Below are 17,195 nucleotides of genomic sequence, written 5' to 3'. Positions count from 1 at the left end.
CTATAAATAAATAGATACGGGCATCGCTGAGGTTCAGTTCTCTTTCATGCTGTCAGAGCCATTTGGACACACTATCTTTATGAGCACATGAACAAGCAGATGAATCTGTCAGCTCAGAAGCTGAGGAACCCAACCCAATACCAGAAGGGAAAAAAAAAACAGATGCAGGTCCAGCTACCCAACTCTCTTATAGAGAATTCAGACCTAGAACTGGAGTCTAGCTCCCCTAACCTTTGAAATCATCACTGGTACATGCAGAAAGTGAGAAGACTGCAAGCAAAGGAATACCCTGATGGAAAGTGAGACTGAGGAATTTGAACTCAGTAAATCAGGGCTGTTCAGCTTCTGCTGCATTGGATGCAGAATAAAAAAAAACTTGGATATTTAACAACCTTGGGGGGTGGGGGGGAACAGGGTATTCAGCATTGGGATTGTGTGTGTGTGTGTGTGTGTTGTGCCTTTCTTTGACCTGACATCAACTACCATCTGGCTCCTTTAACCTGACCCCATATTAATTACTCAGTGAAACTTTGGGTTGACTTGGAACATAGCTATTACCTGCCCCTAGAAACCCAGGTAGAAGAATGGAATGTTGTTTATGATTTGACAAGTGATTACACTAAGTAAATACCTTTGTGATATATGAGTAGCCTGTTTACATTCAACTGGAGCCAAGTTGGACTGCTATAGGTGCTGCACTATGTCCAGAATAAAAGCCAGAAATGGTCTGAGGAAGCAAGACTCACTTTGTAGTCATCTGTAGAGCAGAACTTTACCTCCTGAAATAATGTTGGTCTTGATGGGCTAGGAGGCAGTTATCTTGGGGGGGGGGGGATGAGGTGCATATTGGTAACAGTGAAAAATAACTGGGAATCCATACACCCGTTGTTATGAAGAAAACAAGAGAGACAACCTCTGGAGCAGATGTGTCCAAGTTTAGGGAGTCAGAATTGCTGCTTGAGATCTGGAACAGTGTCCTATCACAAGACACAACAAATGTTCTGCAGTTAAACTCAGACTGGAAGGCATGTTATACCTTCTCCCACTGTGGACAGTACCACATATAAGGTTGGAAAGACTGCACAATGCCCATACATAATCCAGTAGAGTTATGTGACCCAATATGTTGCCAGTTCTCTCTTCCTGTACTTTACATTTAAGAGCATCTTGAATGTTGAGGGCATTGGGGATGGATTCTAGCAGTAAACGTGGCATTGCACCACAATCCTGAACTAACTGAAACTATGTCCTAGATCAGCTACTCTGGCTATTTGACTTCCAAGACAAATTGCTGATTTGTTCAGTGTAAGTTTAGTATCTTATGAAAACAAAATTGAGCACCTATCACCAACATCCACATCTGGAAAAGATATAGAAGGGGTTATCGTGACAAAACAAGGCTAATGGAGAGCAATCATTTGGATGTCAGAGAGGCACTATAGCCACATAAAGGGGCAAGTGAAACATAGAAGAAACTAACTAGAGTTCTTGCAACAGTCTTGCAGTAGGAGTCATGGTCACTGGGTGCAAAGCTACAGCATACAAATTGTGTTGAATAGCAAGGTCCCTGGCAGCACCAAATTGCTGTGCTCATGTACCTAAGTAGGAAACCAATGCATTTTGGTTCCATGAGGCAACTCCAAAGACAGCGGACAAGAAGAGTACCATGCATAAGCAGGAAGACACAAACCTGTTTCAGTATAGCAAACCACAACACAGTATGGGTTCAATAATAGTATTAGAAGAACTTTGCAAAACACATTACTACTTCACTTATTCCAGCAGAAGTGTTTTGTTCATATTCCTGGATGCTGAGAAGCTTTTCATTCAAATGTTTTACACAACCTTAGCTACTAGTAATGTTGGCATGTTCAATCTGAGTTTGATGAAATGGAAAGGATCAAAATCAGTGAAGAGACTGACTTTAGCCCAAGAAACAGGACAACTAAGATTTGAAATAGTGGCTGCGAGAGGAATGGTCCTGGATCTCATTGTCTGAAACTGAACTGGTGTATTGACCACCAAAACTGGAATGTGGGAAAGTGGAGAGGAATAGTTTTGGTACTGATGGTATCAAATCTGGTGTGGGCAAGACTGATGCTGGTACTGAAGAAGTGTTTTTTTCTTTTTTCTTCCTTTTTTGGGGTGGGTGGGAGTCCTATTCCATTGGCTGGTTGCACTTCTTAGTTCACCCCAAGTAAAGACCTAACCTGAGACCCAAAACCTGAAGGCACAATATCATGTGCTATGATACTATGAGCCACCAGTAACAGTCTTAAGGCTGAAGCGGCCACAAGAGTAAATCCATCCTGCAGTAAGACGCAAAATGATGCTGAAAAAACGCCATGCCTCAGAAGTGTGAATGGCAGAGAAAAAATGTTGGCTTATCCTGGGCCAGTCTGTAATTCTGTCCACGGTACTTAAGGTAGCATCTGCTACCACAAAGATATTGAAGCTCAAAGATGGATTCTACTACTCCTGTTTAGTAAAGGCCTGGAATGGGCTATATTACAACTGCATGTTCCTTGGCTAAAAAGATGAGGTAGAATGAATGTCACACAGCAGGAATTTTAGCACTACAGTGCTGGCACTTACAAAATCGTGCCTGCAAGGCCACACAACTCAAACAAGAGGTATCATTGTATTAGTTGGAAAAGAACTGGGGACTGAACAGGAGCCCCCTTCTATGTACTATGAAGTATGTGGGTTTTCCCCCCAAATCATAGGCTTTAGAATTCTGCAAATGAGCTACTGCACAAGAACATAAACCATGTGTGTGAATCAAAGAGACCACAATAAGAAATTAGTATTTTTATTGTGAAAAATAGCACATATGCTAACTTGGATATCCTAAATTGGAGAAACAACTCAGTATTTGGCTAATGTCCAAGAACAGATTTTTGTCCACAAATTAAAAGGCAGGGGGAGGAGACAGATGATGTATTTGATTCACCTTCTTCCTGAAGATACAAGTTGCTTTATGGAACAAATTTGTTCCCTTGCAAAATTTGGTTTCTCAATAGATTCTGAATGAAAACGCATGAGGAAAGTATAGGGAATAGTCTACTAGTAACATTTTGCCTTTTTGGTTAGAAAATGTACATAATTATAAGCAAGTAACAAGTCACAGTTTCTTCTTTCATTACACATGGTTTTCTTGGAATAACTTGAAAAACAAACAACTTTTTTTCTGAATCATTTATGTCATGGAACCTTTTGTCTTGAGAACATTGTATTTTCATACACTGCTGAGAACCAGAACCTTCATTCTAACATTTATTAATATTGCACAGTCTGTTCAATGACAGCTAGCAAATATACAGATTTCCTGATACTGGAATAATTTTTCCATTTGCTTTCTCATTTATTTTTATACTTCGAATGCTCTGAAAGACACTATTTTGCCTTTTTGTTGTTGCTGTTATTCATTTTGATTGAGGGGCTTTATTGTGTTTAGACCTCCATTCTTATGGTACCTGTGTATTGAAAAATCAGTTTTCCAGTTCATTTGGAACTGATTTTATACCAACAACAAATTGATCATCATTTGCAAGTTAGTCTCTCTTTCACCTCAGAAGGTAGGCCAGAGATCGTTCTTTTGTTCAGCTTCTTACTACAAATCTCATGGTTTTTTAGTTTTAGAAGCAGGCTACATTTACCACCTGTACAAGGCAACTTTACAGTATATGCCCTTGCACCTACACTTTTAATCAGTCACAGAAAGGAAGGGAAGCCGTTTGTGAGAGAAAAGGGGACATTAGTGCAGTCCATAACACGCTAACAAATTGATTATTTAACAAATACATATACACACATGTATATACACATACAAATGGATACATATCACTGTTTAATATCACCACAGCTATACAGATCATGTCCGTGACTGGCCTTTCTATGGCTGCAAATATACTCAAGAGAGAGCACATTTACCATCCACAAGGTTCTTATTCTCTCTTTCTGTATTGCCACACATTTAACTGTAAAGTTGGTTTTTAATTGTGGTAATGGACGCAGATGGAATGCCTTTTATGTTAAAATCATGTTCTGCTGCCCAAAGTCTTGGGATTGGGCAGAATACTTTTTTTTGTTGTTGCAATAAGCAACTATTGCATGAAAACAAAAAACACTTCTAGTAAGTAAAATCACACTGTATTGCAATTTTCTGCTTAAGTCAGAGCTTTGTTTGATTTTAATGAGATTAAGCATCTATAGAAAGGGAAGTTGTCTAAATTAGTTGTTCAACAGATAATTTATGTCATACATAATGACATATATACATACAGTATATACATATATGTGTGTGTGTTTTGCCTAAGTAGGGTTCCATTTATAAAATTTGTTTAACTAGACTAAAATTGCCCCTATTTTCCATGCACACACAAAGGGGGCTCACATCTGTACATCAGGCTCCATCTCTAGCCAATGTGGTACGCTACATGATAGAAGAAAAAGTAGACATGTAAGTGCAACAGCATGTGCAACTGAGCATGAAGATGTTGTGACAGATGATTGTTAGAAAAATGAAACCTGTTCTCCTTCTTCATAGATAAGAATAGCAAGCTTATTGATTAGAGGAAGAGGTATTGTATGAAGCAAGACAGCTAAGCATAGCCCATCCATAGGAAAGTTAAATAACCATGTGATAGATGCTACTATCACAGATGCCAGCGGTGGGGAAAATACTGATCCCTCAGAGTGCATTGTGAAGGTCTATGCATCTTCTTAATGATCCACCTCAGTAAGGTTAGTAACTGACCCAAAGGAATTAGATGTGAATAAAGTAACTAAAGGTAAACACAGACAAGACAGTGATATTTTTGGATAGATAGCCTATTAGTCTCTGGAAAAAAATCAGCCTGTTCAAGTTAAATTTCCCCTTAAAAAAGAATTACTTGGGACATTGTTATTAGATGATCAGCTGTTAATTAAAGCTAAATTGCTTTTGCATTATTTTGATGTACATCATTACTTCCCATCTTGGTAGAATCCAACCAGATCATAATCCTGTACACATTCGCAACATCTTAATGGAATTACTATAATGTATTTTATTTCAGGCTAAATTAAAAACAATTCAAAATTTTCAACTCAGGTATCACATGTTATCTTTATTTTATCTACTGCACTGGTTGTCAGTTCATCTGCAAGCACAATTCAAATTGCAAGCTATTATTTTCAAAGATATATATAGGACAAGATACTTAGAGGGCCACTACTGTATCAATCAGCTGTTAAAAACCCTTGAATATACCATAGTACCATTCGAGGCATGATTAATGACAGTGCCCGACAGGGCAATAAGTAAGGTCAGCTTCCTCTTTACCTATATTCCACCAGAAGCTGAAAATTCTCTTTAAAACCAACATTGGATTATGTTGCTACTTAAGATCAATTATGGATCATTAACTGCTGTTCCTTTTTTTCTCCTTCTGTTTCATAATTAATGCAGTGATGTGTTTTAATGATTTAGTATTGTGTTTATGTTTTAATACTTATCAGTTGCTTTCAGCAGCTATTTTAAGGAAAGAAAAAAGGAGATTGTTTGACTTTTAAATCACCTACTACCAAACCTTTGGGTGGTATATAAAAGTCAAGCATATTAAACAAAAAAATCCCGTATTAGCATTATATTAATTACTACCCAAGATTTTTTAAACATTTAATTTTTTAAAAAAATACAGAACTAAATATTGTTAAAGTCTAACTAGAAAAGGTATGTTTTTAAAGCCTTCTTAAAGACCAGTGGGAATAGCAATTCTAGTACCTCATGGCCACCATAGAAAAAGCCCAGCCCCACACTGGAGATAGACCTCCCAAGTTGAGTAAGTTGTACAAATCTTGCAGAAAGAGGCATTCTCTTAGCTAAACGTAAATAAACTAATCCAGTCAATAGTCAGCATTCAATAGGTTGAGGTGATTTACCATGTACCTGCAAAATATCAAAAGAGAGCCACAAACCTAGGGTGGGAGATTTTAAATTATTATGACAGAGCAACCTAACGCTGAGACCTTTTTAGAATGGGATGTCATCCAACAAGACCTTAAACAGTTAGACCTGGATGCTATGTGGACATATGGTTTTGGCTACTAGCCAGATCAGTTATACAGTATGTTGTTTGTTAATCTATGATGTCCAACAGATAAGCTTTTGTCATTTGAGTGAACACAGAACAGAACAAAACAGAACAGAACAGAACAATGTTTGCCATTTATAACTGTTGCCTAAGATTTGGGCCTACCCTCTGCCATGGACCTAGAGATACCCATTTGTCAATTAGTCAAACATTATGCTTCATAGCAAAGCATTTGTTGAACTTTGTATATAACTTTGTATAATAACATGTTAAATGCTTGGGGGGGAAATCTGAAGCTATTTTTAAAGTTTTTCATTCTTGGTAGTTTACCATTTGCACGAATCAGTATAGATATTTGGTCTTAAGCATTCAATCTCCATTCTTCTTTTCAATGAATGTACGGCTTGGGAGTGAGGGATGTGAGATTCATGATGATGTGGTTCTGCTTCCACCAAAACAAGTGAAATGGCTTCTAGAATCTGAGATGATAAGGATGGCCTCTAGAATTCATTCAAAACTGTAAACTCTGAGGAAGTGACCACAGTCCTCTAAGGGGGGAGCTCTATCATGTGTGGGCATGATTCTTGACCCTCCTGATTGGTTTGACCTGCAGGGAAGAGAGAAAGAGCTGCATTTAAATGGTAACAAATGCCTCTTTTAAAGAGGGGCAATAGTGCCAGCCTTAAAAGAGGCAGTTGTGTGCTCCCTCCTCAAGACACCATCCACTGACCCAGTCAACATGGATAATTGGTCTCCTTTCAGTAAGAAAAGTGGTTGAGACTGTGGTAGGATGTCAGTAACAGAAGGCCATGAATGAAGCAGATTATCTAGATTATTTCCAGTTGAGATTCAGACTTGGATATGAGACAGAAACTGCACTGGTCACTATTTTTCATGACTAGATGGGTGACTGCATCTGTTTTAGTCTTGCTTGTATCTTTCAGCATGCTCAATACCATTGGTCAAAGTATCCTTTTGGGCTGTTTGTCAGGAATGGAAGTCAGAGGCACTGTTCTACAGAGATTGTGCTCCTTCCTGAGTGGATGGTTCCAAATGGTGTTGGAGGAGAGGTGCCTCAAGACACACCTCTCCCCCCCCCCCCATTCTCTTTAGAATCTACATGAAACCGTTGTATGCTGATTATATTCAGTTGTATATCTCTACCCCAGGCTGAACAGGAGATGAAGTTAAAGTCCTGACCTAGTGCTTGCAGGCTATGAGAGACTAGATGACACAGAACAGGATTAGGATGAATCCCAGCAATATAGAGGCATAGGCTGTTCAGAAATCTTCTAGTTCCAAAATGGGCCAACTTTAATTCTGGATGGGTAACACTATCCTTGATTTGCTTTTTGAGAGTTCTCCTGGATTTGTGGCTCCCGCAGGCCATTCCCCAGATTCAGTGGTGCACCAGTTGCTACCTTTTCTAGTTCAGGAGGGTCCATGGTTTTTAGGCTGATCCTTGATCCAGCTGTCTCTTGGGGTCCAAGTGCCCACTATAGTTCAAGGCACCTTCTACCAGTTCTGGTCAGTTTGCCTGCATTGTATTTTGGATACGAGCAATCTGACCATAAGTGATTCACAGTTTAGTAACTTCTCACTTGGACCACTGTAATGTAAGTGGAGCTTCTCCCTAAAAGACAATCTGGAATGCGCGGCTCTTGAAGAATGTAGCTTTTGCCAGAACTTTGACCTAGCAAGGTGGAATCACATTATTTATATTCTAAAGAAGCTTACATGACTACTTAGCCCAATTTAAGCTGCTATGGCTTTTCTCAAAGACCTAAAAGGTCTTCTTTAAAGACCTAAAAGGATTCCTTCTGAGAACTGAACTCTATTTCTCTTTTCTTCCCCATCTAATTAAGTCATTGCTCAATGCTCAGTGGAATTTATCTGTGAAGGGACTTGTCCCCTGTGCAAGCACTGAGTCATGTCTGACCCTTTGGGGGGACGCCGCTTTCACGTTTCCTTGGCAGACTATAGCGGGGTGGTTTGCCATTGCCTTCCCCAGTCACCACGTTCCCCAGCAAGCTGGGTACTCATTTTACCGACCTCAGAAGGATGGAAGGCTGAGTCGACCTGAGCCGGCTACCCGAGAGAGAATCCAGTTTCCGCTGGGATTGAAATGGGGTCATGGGGTGAGTTTCAGTTGCAATGCTGCCACCTACCCCTCTGCACCACACGAGGCTGTGTGAAGGACTTACTCTTTGGGTATTTGTATTTTTTTCAGAGATTGTTGTACCTCTGCAAAACTTGGGCTCCATCAACAGTGCCAATTCTTGTTTCTCAGTGAACCTCTTTTTCACTCATTCTTTCATCTTAGCTTTTTATTTTAAAGAGTGATAACTGACAAACTAATGTTTCATTGACATGATCCAGAAAAGTATGCAATAGAATTTACAAACAACCGAACATCAGTTTCCAATACTGCATGCCAACATGTTTCTGAAACTCAAGAGTTTTTTTTCTATGAATAATATTTGAATGCACTGCTCTTCTAGATGTCTGATTATTTTAAAATAATGTAATGTTATTTAATAAGACCAGTATTAAGAGTATCATATATGATAAGTAAAGGAAATTCCTGCACTTTAAATATCTTTAAAAATATTATAGAAAATTCAAAAGTTCTATTTTTATGGTAAGGTGTAAGAATATAATAGACCTGTGATCAGAGCAAGATCTATCGTAGTCCATCATTTTCTTTGTCATAATGGCCAACCAGATGCCTCTAGAATATTCATAAGCAGAAGAGGGCTGTTCTACTACAATTAGTATTGGGAGGCATGCTTCCCTCAACTTGGAAGTAATACTGAATCTTCAAGAGTAATATCCTCTGAAAGCCCTGTTCTCCATGAATTTCTTTAATCTCCTTTTTAAAGCCATTCAAATTAGTAACCATCACCACAGCTTATGGAAATGAATTTCATAGGTTAAATCTACGCTAAGTGAAGAAGTAATCCCCTTCAAATCTTAAGTATTTTTGATACATAATGTAAAGGAAAAAGTCAATGGAGAATAACCTAAAGTTTGGAAAAATTGAAGGTAAGAAACAGGCTGACAAAAGACAAGGTAGCTAGATATTATCACTGATAATGCAAGTATGACCTTACAAGAATTCAGAGGAGTTAGACAGTCCTGGTGAAATGAAGTCAACAACTGAGCAACAATTTTTACTATGAGATTTTCAAAGGAGACATCTGTCTATCACCTTCCCTGAAGCCTTAGGGTAAGGATAAGGCATAAGCCACTTACATTGCAGCACCAGGATATATCAGGAACACCTTGCCAGAACAGAATCACTCACCCAATCATCTAGAGAAGGTCTGTGAAGAACATCCCCTCCACAAGAAGCATGGAGGGGGGGAACGAACTAGACAGCTAGCTTGAGGTAGCTTGGGGTGCTGTAAAAAATTTACTGAGACAATAAGGGTGCCGCGAACTAAGAAAATTTGGAACCTGTAATCTGGACTGTCGCACAAGTCTACTGAATAGTAATTGCAAGAACAATGCAAGAACTGGCAAGAACAATGCTGCAAAAAAAATTGTGGAACTATATGAGTTTATTGCCAGTGTCATAGGTTATTATAAACAAAGGGTAGCCCTACTACTCTTGCCAAAAGTGGAAGAAAAATTATGCAAATATAATACATAAAGTCATTCTTGCTAATACTATAATTACTAATAATATAGGGGAAGTTCCTATATGGAGAGAAAAATGAAATTCTTTTTAATGCATAAGCTATTTAAATTGAGATATTTGATTGTATATGATATAGTGATAGAAAACTTGAATGGCTTTTACAGGGAATTAGAATACCTTCACAGAGGGTAAGTAGTCATGAAGGTTGCATGTAAGGCAATAACATGCAAGACAGTACTATTGAATGTTTTCTATTACTGATTAACTTTCCACAGATTTCTAGTTCAGTATTTCAGGATTGCACTAGTCTGATGCAGTATTTAATTTTTTTATGCCTGTTGTAATAGTCAGCCCTCATTTACAATAATATGGCTTATCTGCCAGTCTAAATGCCACACATTTTAGGCATGGCTTCAATCCCTCCCTTCCTTCCTATATACTGGGGGGGGGGGCTTCCTTTAGGAAGGAAAGGCAGAATTCTGGGGACATGGAGCAAGATATTTCTGTACTTTATCTGAGAGACTAGAATTACCCCAAGCAGGCCCAGGAAGAAAAAAACAGAAAACTTTGCTTTAGGATTCAGGTTATCTCTACAGGACAGATAACTGGTTCAGTTACATTTTGTATTAAGGTTTAAATTATTTTGTCTGTGTTAGAAATCTTATTCTCTCTATTTCTCTTGCACATGTTGGGCATTTCAGGCTGAATTCAAGATTTACTTTTTTCTTTGTTAAGTTTCTGGGAGCTTATAAGAACTTTGAAGTTCTACAGCAGGGTTTCTCAACCAGGGTTCCGTGGAACCCTAGGATTCCTCAAGAGGTCACTAGAGGTTCCCTGGGAGAGCACAATTTATTTAAAAAAATATTTCAAACTTGAACAACTTCACATTAAAGAGGTAAGTTTCATTTTTTATTTTTAGTTTAAGAACACTATTAATGCATATATACACATGAAACAAATATAATAATTTTGTAACTTCTGGCCTATATTTGAGCCTAAATGTGCAGGGGTTCCCTGAGGCCTGAAAAATATTTCAAGGGTTCCTCCAGGGTCAAAAGGTTGAGAAAGGCTGGTCCACAGTATCTCCCAAAATCATTGATTCACGTGGAACAGCACCATCTTGTGGTCTTCCAAGAACACTGCATGTATTTTTATAAACAGGGCTTCATATATCTAATCTTCTGATTTTTTTAAAAATAAAGTTTAATTTTGTTTATCTCTTGCAAGATTGATTTATTGCCTGAAGGGGAAAGGAACGGCTTAAACCTGTAGTCATACAACTTTACACTACAGGGTTAGAAACTTGCGTTATAGAAAATATTCCAATTTTCCCACTTTTCCTTTGCCACACAGGCAATACAGATTGTAGCAGGCCTCTCTCTCACACAGAGACTAGGATTAAGATAGGCAGCTACACTAGAGCAGGAGGCAGGCCAGGGGGTGTAGACCTAATGGGGTTTGGGGACAAGAGCCTCTATCCTTTCACCGTATAGGCCCAGCTGCTGGATGAAAGTTCTGTTATACTGCTATTGATCAGAAGTTACTTTAGTATTTTAGTATTAATTTAAACATAACTGAGGTCTTTTTATAGTTGCTACTACTGCCTCTGCTAGCATGCTTATATCTAATAACCCCTACCCCCATTTTTAAACTAATTTATATTTCAATAATTATATTAGATATGTTCAACTTAGAATCCTGATAGTTGTTGAAAAGCTTCAGTTGCTTGTCACTATGGATTTCTAGTTCAAATATATCACATCTAACCTCCAGCATCTATAATAGCTTCCTTTTATATTAAGGATTTTGTATTATATTATATTAGATGTAGATGGCCAGGCAATAATCACAACATTAAAGCGTTTAACGACATGATACCCATTATCCCTCTTCAGTAACTGAGTTTCACTATGGGAAAACTAATATAAAGAGAAGCATTCTTTGGAAGCTTAATTTGAATGATCAGATTTTCTGTATATATTTCTAAAAAGTGCTTCAGATAAGATCAGCCTTGAGATTCATTATGCTATGTAGTCTAGTATTTCATTCTTCCCAGCAATCTTACCCAAATTTGCAGAATGTTCTATGGCTAAAAAAAGTAGAATTCAGGCTGGCCCAAGACATTTTGCTGACTGAGGCCAATCAGCAAATGACACTGCTACCTGTTTATATCACATACTATGGAACCAATTAATTTATTTCAACACCTAAAACAGAAGATCCCATAAGCACTTCTATTCATACCTTACAATATAATAAAGCAATACATTAAATAACTAAACATTTCCCCCACTTTTCATGACATCCAAAATCTGCTGTCAGAAGTTATTGCTCCTTCTTTAATAGAAGCATAATGAATAAATTTTATATTTATGGTATCTTTCTGAAGTAATGGAGAAAGTGTCTTTGCTGGAGCTACCACCAATGCAGCTGGAGGTAAATAATATCTCTTAAACATAGAGAAAGAATCCTTAGATATATATCCTTGGTAACGCTCAGTGAATAGCTACAAAATTAAAAAGAACATGTGCAGGTATACCTCTGTATACCACATTGTGCATATGTCAAGCCATATTTTTTTGTTGACTTCTGGTATTTGTTGTTATATTTGCATATCACACTGGCATAAACAAATTTCTTTTCACAAAAAATATAGTCTATACAGAAACATATCTGTTTGTTGTATTTCTTCAAACCTGAGCCTGAAAATTTCCAAAATATTGTACAAACTTAGTGAAACAAAGAAAGTACTTTTTTTTTCAAGTTCAAAGTATGTTTTTCAGGTCTGAAATTTAGATGAATTTATATAAGCATCTTATCACTAATTGTCAAACAAGAAAGCTACTGGGATAAAATGTTTGATTTATCTCATAAATTTGGGAAATATGATAATGTAAGTATTGCAGCAAAGCACTGAAATAAACTATGTAAAATATGTTTACAATACTATAGTTTTGTAAATGTGTACCTTGAAAAGATACTTACAGTGAAATTCTAGCATTCCAGCATCTGTTGTTGGAGCCTCAACTACTCTGTGAAAAAAAATGTGGAGGCAGCTTTGGATCTCCTGGATAAATAGCATTCTATTCCCTAGGAAAAGGCTTTAACAAGGTCTCTGAAATACCCCAGGCTGCAGCTGGCATAATTCATCCTCCAACTCCTTATTTCAAGAAAATAAATCTATTTAGGCTAAAAATCCAGGAAAGCTGCTTTCCTACCTCCAGCCACAGCTGGCATGAGCAAGTAAAGTTTGTAAGTACAGAAGAACTTCCCAGTCCTTGTTTACCAGCAAGTCATGTTTTGCTGACTTCGAGTTTTGTGCTTTATTAATCACTTTTGCTGTTTTCATAGAAGTTGGTAAGTAAAATTCCAGATCTGCAGAGCAAAAGGATATCTAAATAGATTTGTTCATATCCTATCTCCTATTTCTGAAGGGTAAAGAAATAGAATAAATTACCATTATTACGACTTGTGTTACACAGAAATTCTAAATTCTAAATCATATTTTTCAGAACACAGAGTATATTTAGCTTAGTAATGACATATACTGATAAAAATATTCTAGAAATACATAATTTTTCTCCAACCTCTATTAAAATGGTTTGTATCTCTATATCTGTCTCTAAGAAATCTAAATTACTTAAATCTTCTAGTATATTCAAAATTTCATTCAACCTTTTCTGATCAGGTATCCTATCTGCATTCTAGTTTCTTGAAAAAATATTAGTTGTCGTTAATAACACATTCTTTGGCAATTTCTCTGTTGATATAATAGGCAGAAGAAATGACCATGAGGAATAGGAAGAAGAGCTGCAACCAAGAAAATGGTCAGATAAGTCCAGGGTAGAAATGTAATTTGACAAAGTGTCTCAGACACGATTCTACCTAGTTCCCATGAAGATAAAGGGAGGGAGTGGGAAAGTGCATTCAGACTTGCAAGATTCTATTATTATGACATTATAATAAAAGTAGCATCAGCTTGCATGTTTTTGGTTTCCAAGTTTGGTCTACCTTGGAAGGCTGACAGCTGACTCTCTATCATCTCTCTCTAGATTTTTATGACAGCACTGAAAAGACAGCTGCAATTTGTATCTACTATGAAATACTTATGCTGGAGAACATGTTAGCTGAATCTTTATGTATTATCTTTGAGAAATCCTGAAGAACTGATAAAATGTCATGTGACCAGGAACAGTTGTGACTATCTTCAAAAAAATAAAATTCTGGAGACACAATATTTCTCAATTTCACCAAAAAATTTACAAAATGTTCCATAACATTCTGGTTAGCAAGATAGTTAAATCATGGACAGGATGGCCTGACAATTAAGTTGATATACTGTATAGTTGGCTCAAAAATCATACCCATCAGTGACTCCTCTTCAAACCAAAGGAAAGTAGCAAATGGGATAATAACAATTTAATAATTTATTACATTTATAAGGTTGCTGAATCAAAATAGATTCAAGGTCATGTACAAAATTAAAAACATAGGAATACATAACTGATACAGAAATACCAACATGTTGGGGAAATATACAAGTAAGAAAATTCCAAACACCCACCATCAATTGAGTACTACAAGGTTCAATCCTGTACTCTTCAACATTTGTATTAATGACTTGTATGGAGGGAATCCTTATCAGATTTCCTAACCCAAATAAAATTTTTGCAAAACTATAGTGACCTTCAGTAAAATGCATTTTAATGCCACTTTATTCTAATTCATCCAGCAAATGAGAATTAAGATGCTGAATAAAGAGCATAGACCATAAACATAGACCATAACTACGCTATAGTTGAATTTCTTCCTATATAGCTACAAATCTCTCTGAACAGAAGCCTTAAGTGAATGCCTGTTTTGTAATCCCTTTTCCCTTGGTCAATAACTTTTATATCTGTAATAAATAATTTTCCCCAAACTAATTTTTATCAGCCAGTTTAGCCTAAAATTCTGCTTACAACAATTTTAGGATATTAGCTAATTCTATTTACACCAAGTGGAAATCCATTTCACTTAAAAAAAATCTCACTTTTCTGCTTTTTATTTTATGAAACATTTATTTCCATTGTCCATAGAAAAGAAAGATAAGAAAATACTTTACAAATAGAGCACTAACCCTGTTGTAAAAAACTGTAATGACCAATTATCAAGTAACATATGGAATCTTCCATGCCTTAAACCACAATCTGTGCCTGTTAAGGAGCTTTTACTATATATATATTGCTCAGCTGTACTCCAATTCATGAAACCTGGTTAGAACTTGGACAGCAGATGACTTGGAAACTCCAAGGCTGGAAACTAAAAAACACATCCTGGAAGAAGGTAAAGGTAAGTCATTTTGTATTATTGCCAAGAAAACTACATGGATGTGTCCATGCAGTCACCAGGAGTTGTGCATGACTCAAATATGATTTTACATTTACCTATTCCAATTCAGCATTCCTGTACAGATGAGAGCTGCAATTTACTATTTTTTTGAAAAGGGCATTTCTATTCATTTAATTCGGTGCTCCTGTGTGAGTAGAAATGCATTGAGCCGTAACTCTCAGAAATCAGTGGGAGAGTCTGCATGCAGATTTGGCAATTTTTATGGTAGAAATCTATTTTTTTGCTCAGATGTATATCCCACTCTATTCTTTTACTTTCACATGAATGTCTATAAAATTGCAGTTTTAGGAATAAACCAGCCACCAGCTTTTGCTCTTGCTAAAATAAATGTAATCCTGAAATATTACTTCATGTAAAATCCTTACTTCAATTACAGTACAAGTACAGATCTTAACATCCTTAATATTAATCCAGTGGAACCATTAACCTCTCATTATGCCTGCAAAGTTTGATTAATTTAAATCAATTGATTTAACTGATTAAATATCCACAATTTGGTTTTAAATGTGCTCATAAATATCTGACTACTTACAGGAGAAACAGGTTTAGGCTTAGTCGTATCAGTCTAAACAATGTATCCAATAGGTTGGGATAACAATTCAGTCCATAAATGTCAGATCAGTATTGATTCATTCTACATATGTTTGATCAGTGTATCAGCTTCACATGTATTCAATCATAATATTAAAGATGGCCAAATGTCTAGCAGTGCCATAGGCTGTAGCAGAACTTGGAATTTCTGATAAATGATATCTGGGGGGGAGGGATACAATGAAAAATATGTTGGGATATCAGGATGCAAGTATGAAAGGCTGGGATTTATGACATGATCTTTTCATTTTTTCATCCTCACAGTTTGTAGCAGTCATCTACGATATGACCTTTGGTCAAAGTGATAGAAGTGGAATTAGCCTCATCTATTGCTAAAAGTTAATTACTACTACTTTGTAAAGTATGTATATCTGAGAAAGATGAATATTTTGTTTCCATTTATGCTTATGCAAATTGTGAATTAAGACACTTTCATAATGTCAGAGGGTTAAGCTTTAAAAGAGATATGTACATGAATGTGCACAAAGAGCAGAATATCAGATACTGTATTGAAGCTTTGTTATTTTCATGCGTATGTAATGTAATTAGTGAATCAGTCAATGCTCAAATGTTTAATCACCCAAAATGTCCTACATAGCCAAGTACAGAACTGGAATCCTAGACAAACTACTTTTCATTTTGATAATATTAATTTCATTTAGAAGGGTTAAATACTTAAGGAGACAAGAACCTTGGCTCAACAAAAAGAGCGTCTTGTGGAAGTCCACTGGCCATCTTAAAAGAAGGCTAAAAACATGGCCTTCTGGTTATCAACTCCTTCCTGTTGGCAGCAGCACCATTATTCCCTGAAAAGACCCTCTGAAGACTCTTGGCAACCCTCTTAGTGGAAACATATTGTAATCTCAAAAACAAAAGCCTACCATCTTATCTATGCTAGTAATCATACTTAATATAATAATTTTGTTTCACGACAATGTATGTAATCCTTTTAAGCAAACAATATACATACAATGCCAGCTACAAATCATTCTTAGCAATATTTCTAAGATTATAATGAATATAAGGAAAAACATCTGCTCATAATTACCATATGCTGAACAGCCAAATAGCATACTAATTTACTAATAGTATATCAGTCTTTTTATCAAATTAGATGAATAAAACAAGACATAGTATAATACAGTTTGACTAATGTTTATTTATTGAGGATTAGGTTTTGTGTTCCAACAGTGAGGATAATACTATCAGCTAATCATCCTATACAGAATTTAACAAAAACTATCTATTAGGGATGTACAGAGCTTTGGATTCAGTTCCAGAAAGGTGCTGCAGAGTGTATGGGGCATAAATGTAGCAGCTATCTGCAAGTTGGTCAAGAAGGCATGCCTTTTCCTAGGATTGTGTGGCAGTTGCCCAGGGCAGCTATGCATTTCCTGGAAAAGATGTAGTTCTTCCAAGGAGCTGAAGAATTGAACTCATCTGTATTTATCTTACTGGATGCCAAAGTAAATCCATATGCATTGGAGCAACTG

At 36.7% G+C, this 17,195-nt stretch overlaps 1 protein-coding gene across 1 annotated transcript in view; it reads right to left on the bottom strand.

Moving 5' to 3' along the window:
* RIMS2 (regulating synaptic membrane exocytosis 2) overlaps positions 1 to 17,195 on the bottom strand; it is a 209,326-nt gene that overhangs the window by 43,186 nt on the left and 148,945 nt on the right. The window lies entirely within an intron of this gene.

Source organism: Candoia aspera, chromosome 3 (genome assembly GCF_035149785.1).
Source record: "Candoia aspera isolate rCanAsp1 chromosome 3, rCanAsp1.hap2, whole genome shotgun sequence".
NCBI classification, from domain to species: Eukaryota; Metazoa; Chordata; class Lepidosauria; order Squamata; family Boidae; genus Candoia; species Candoia aspera.
This window is presented reverse-complemented; position numbering and strand designations above follow the sequence as displayed.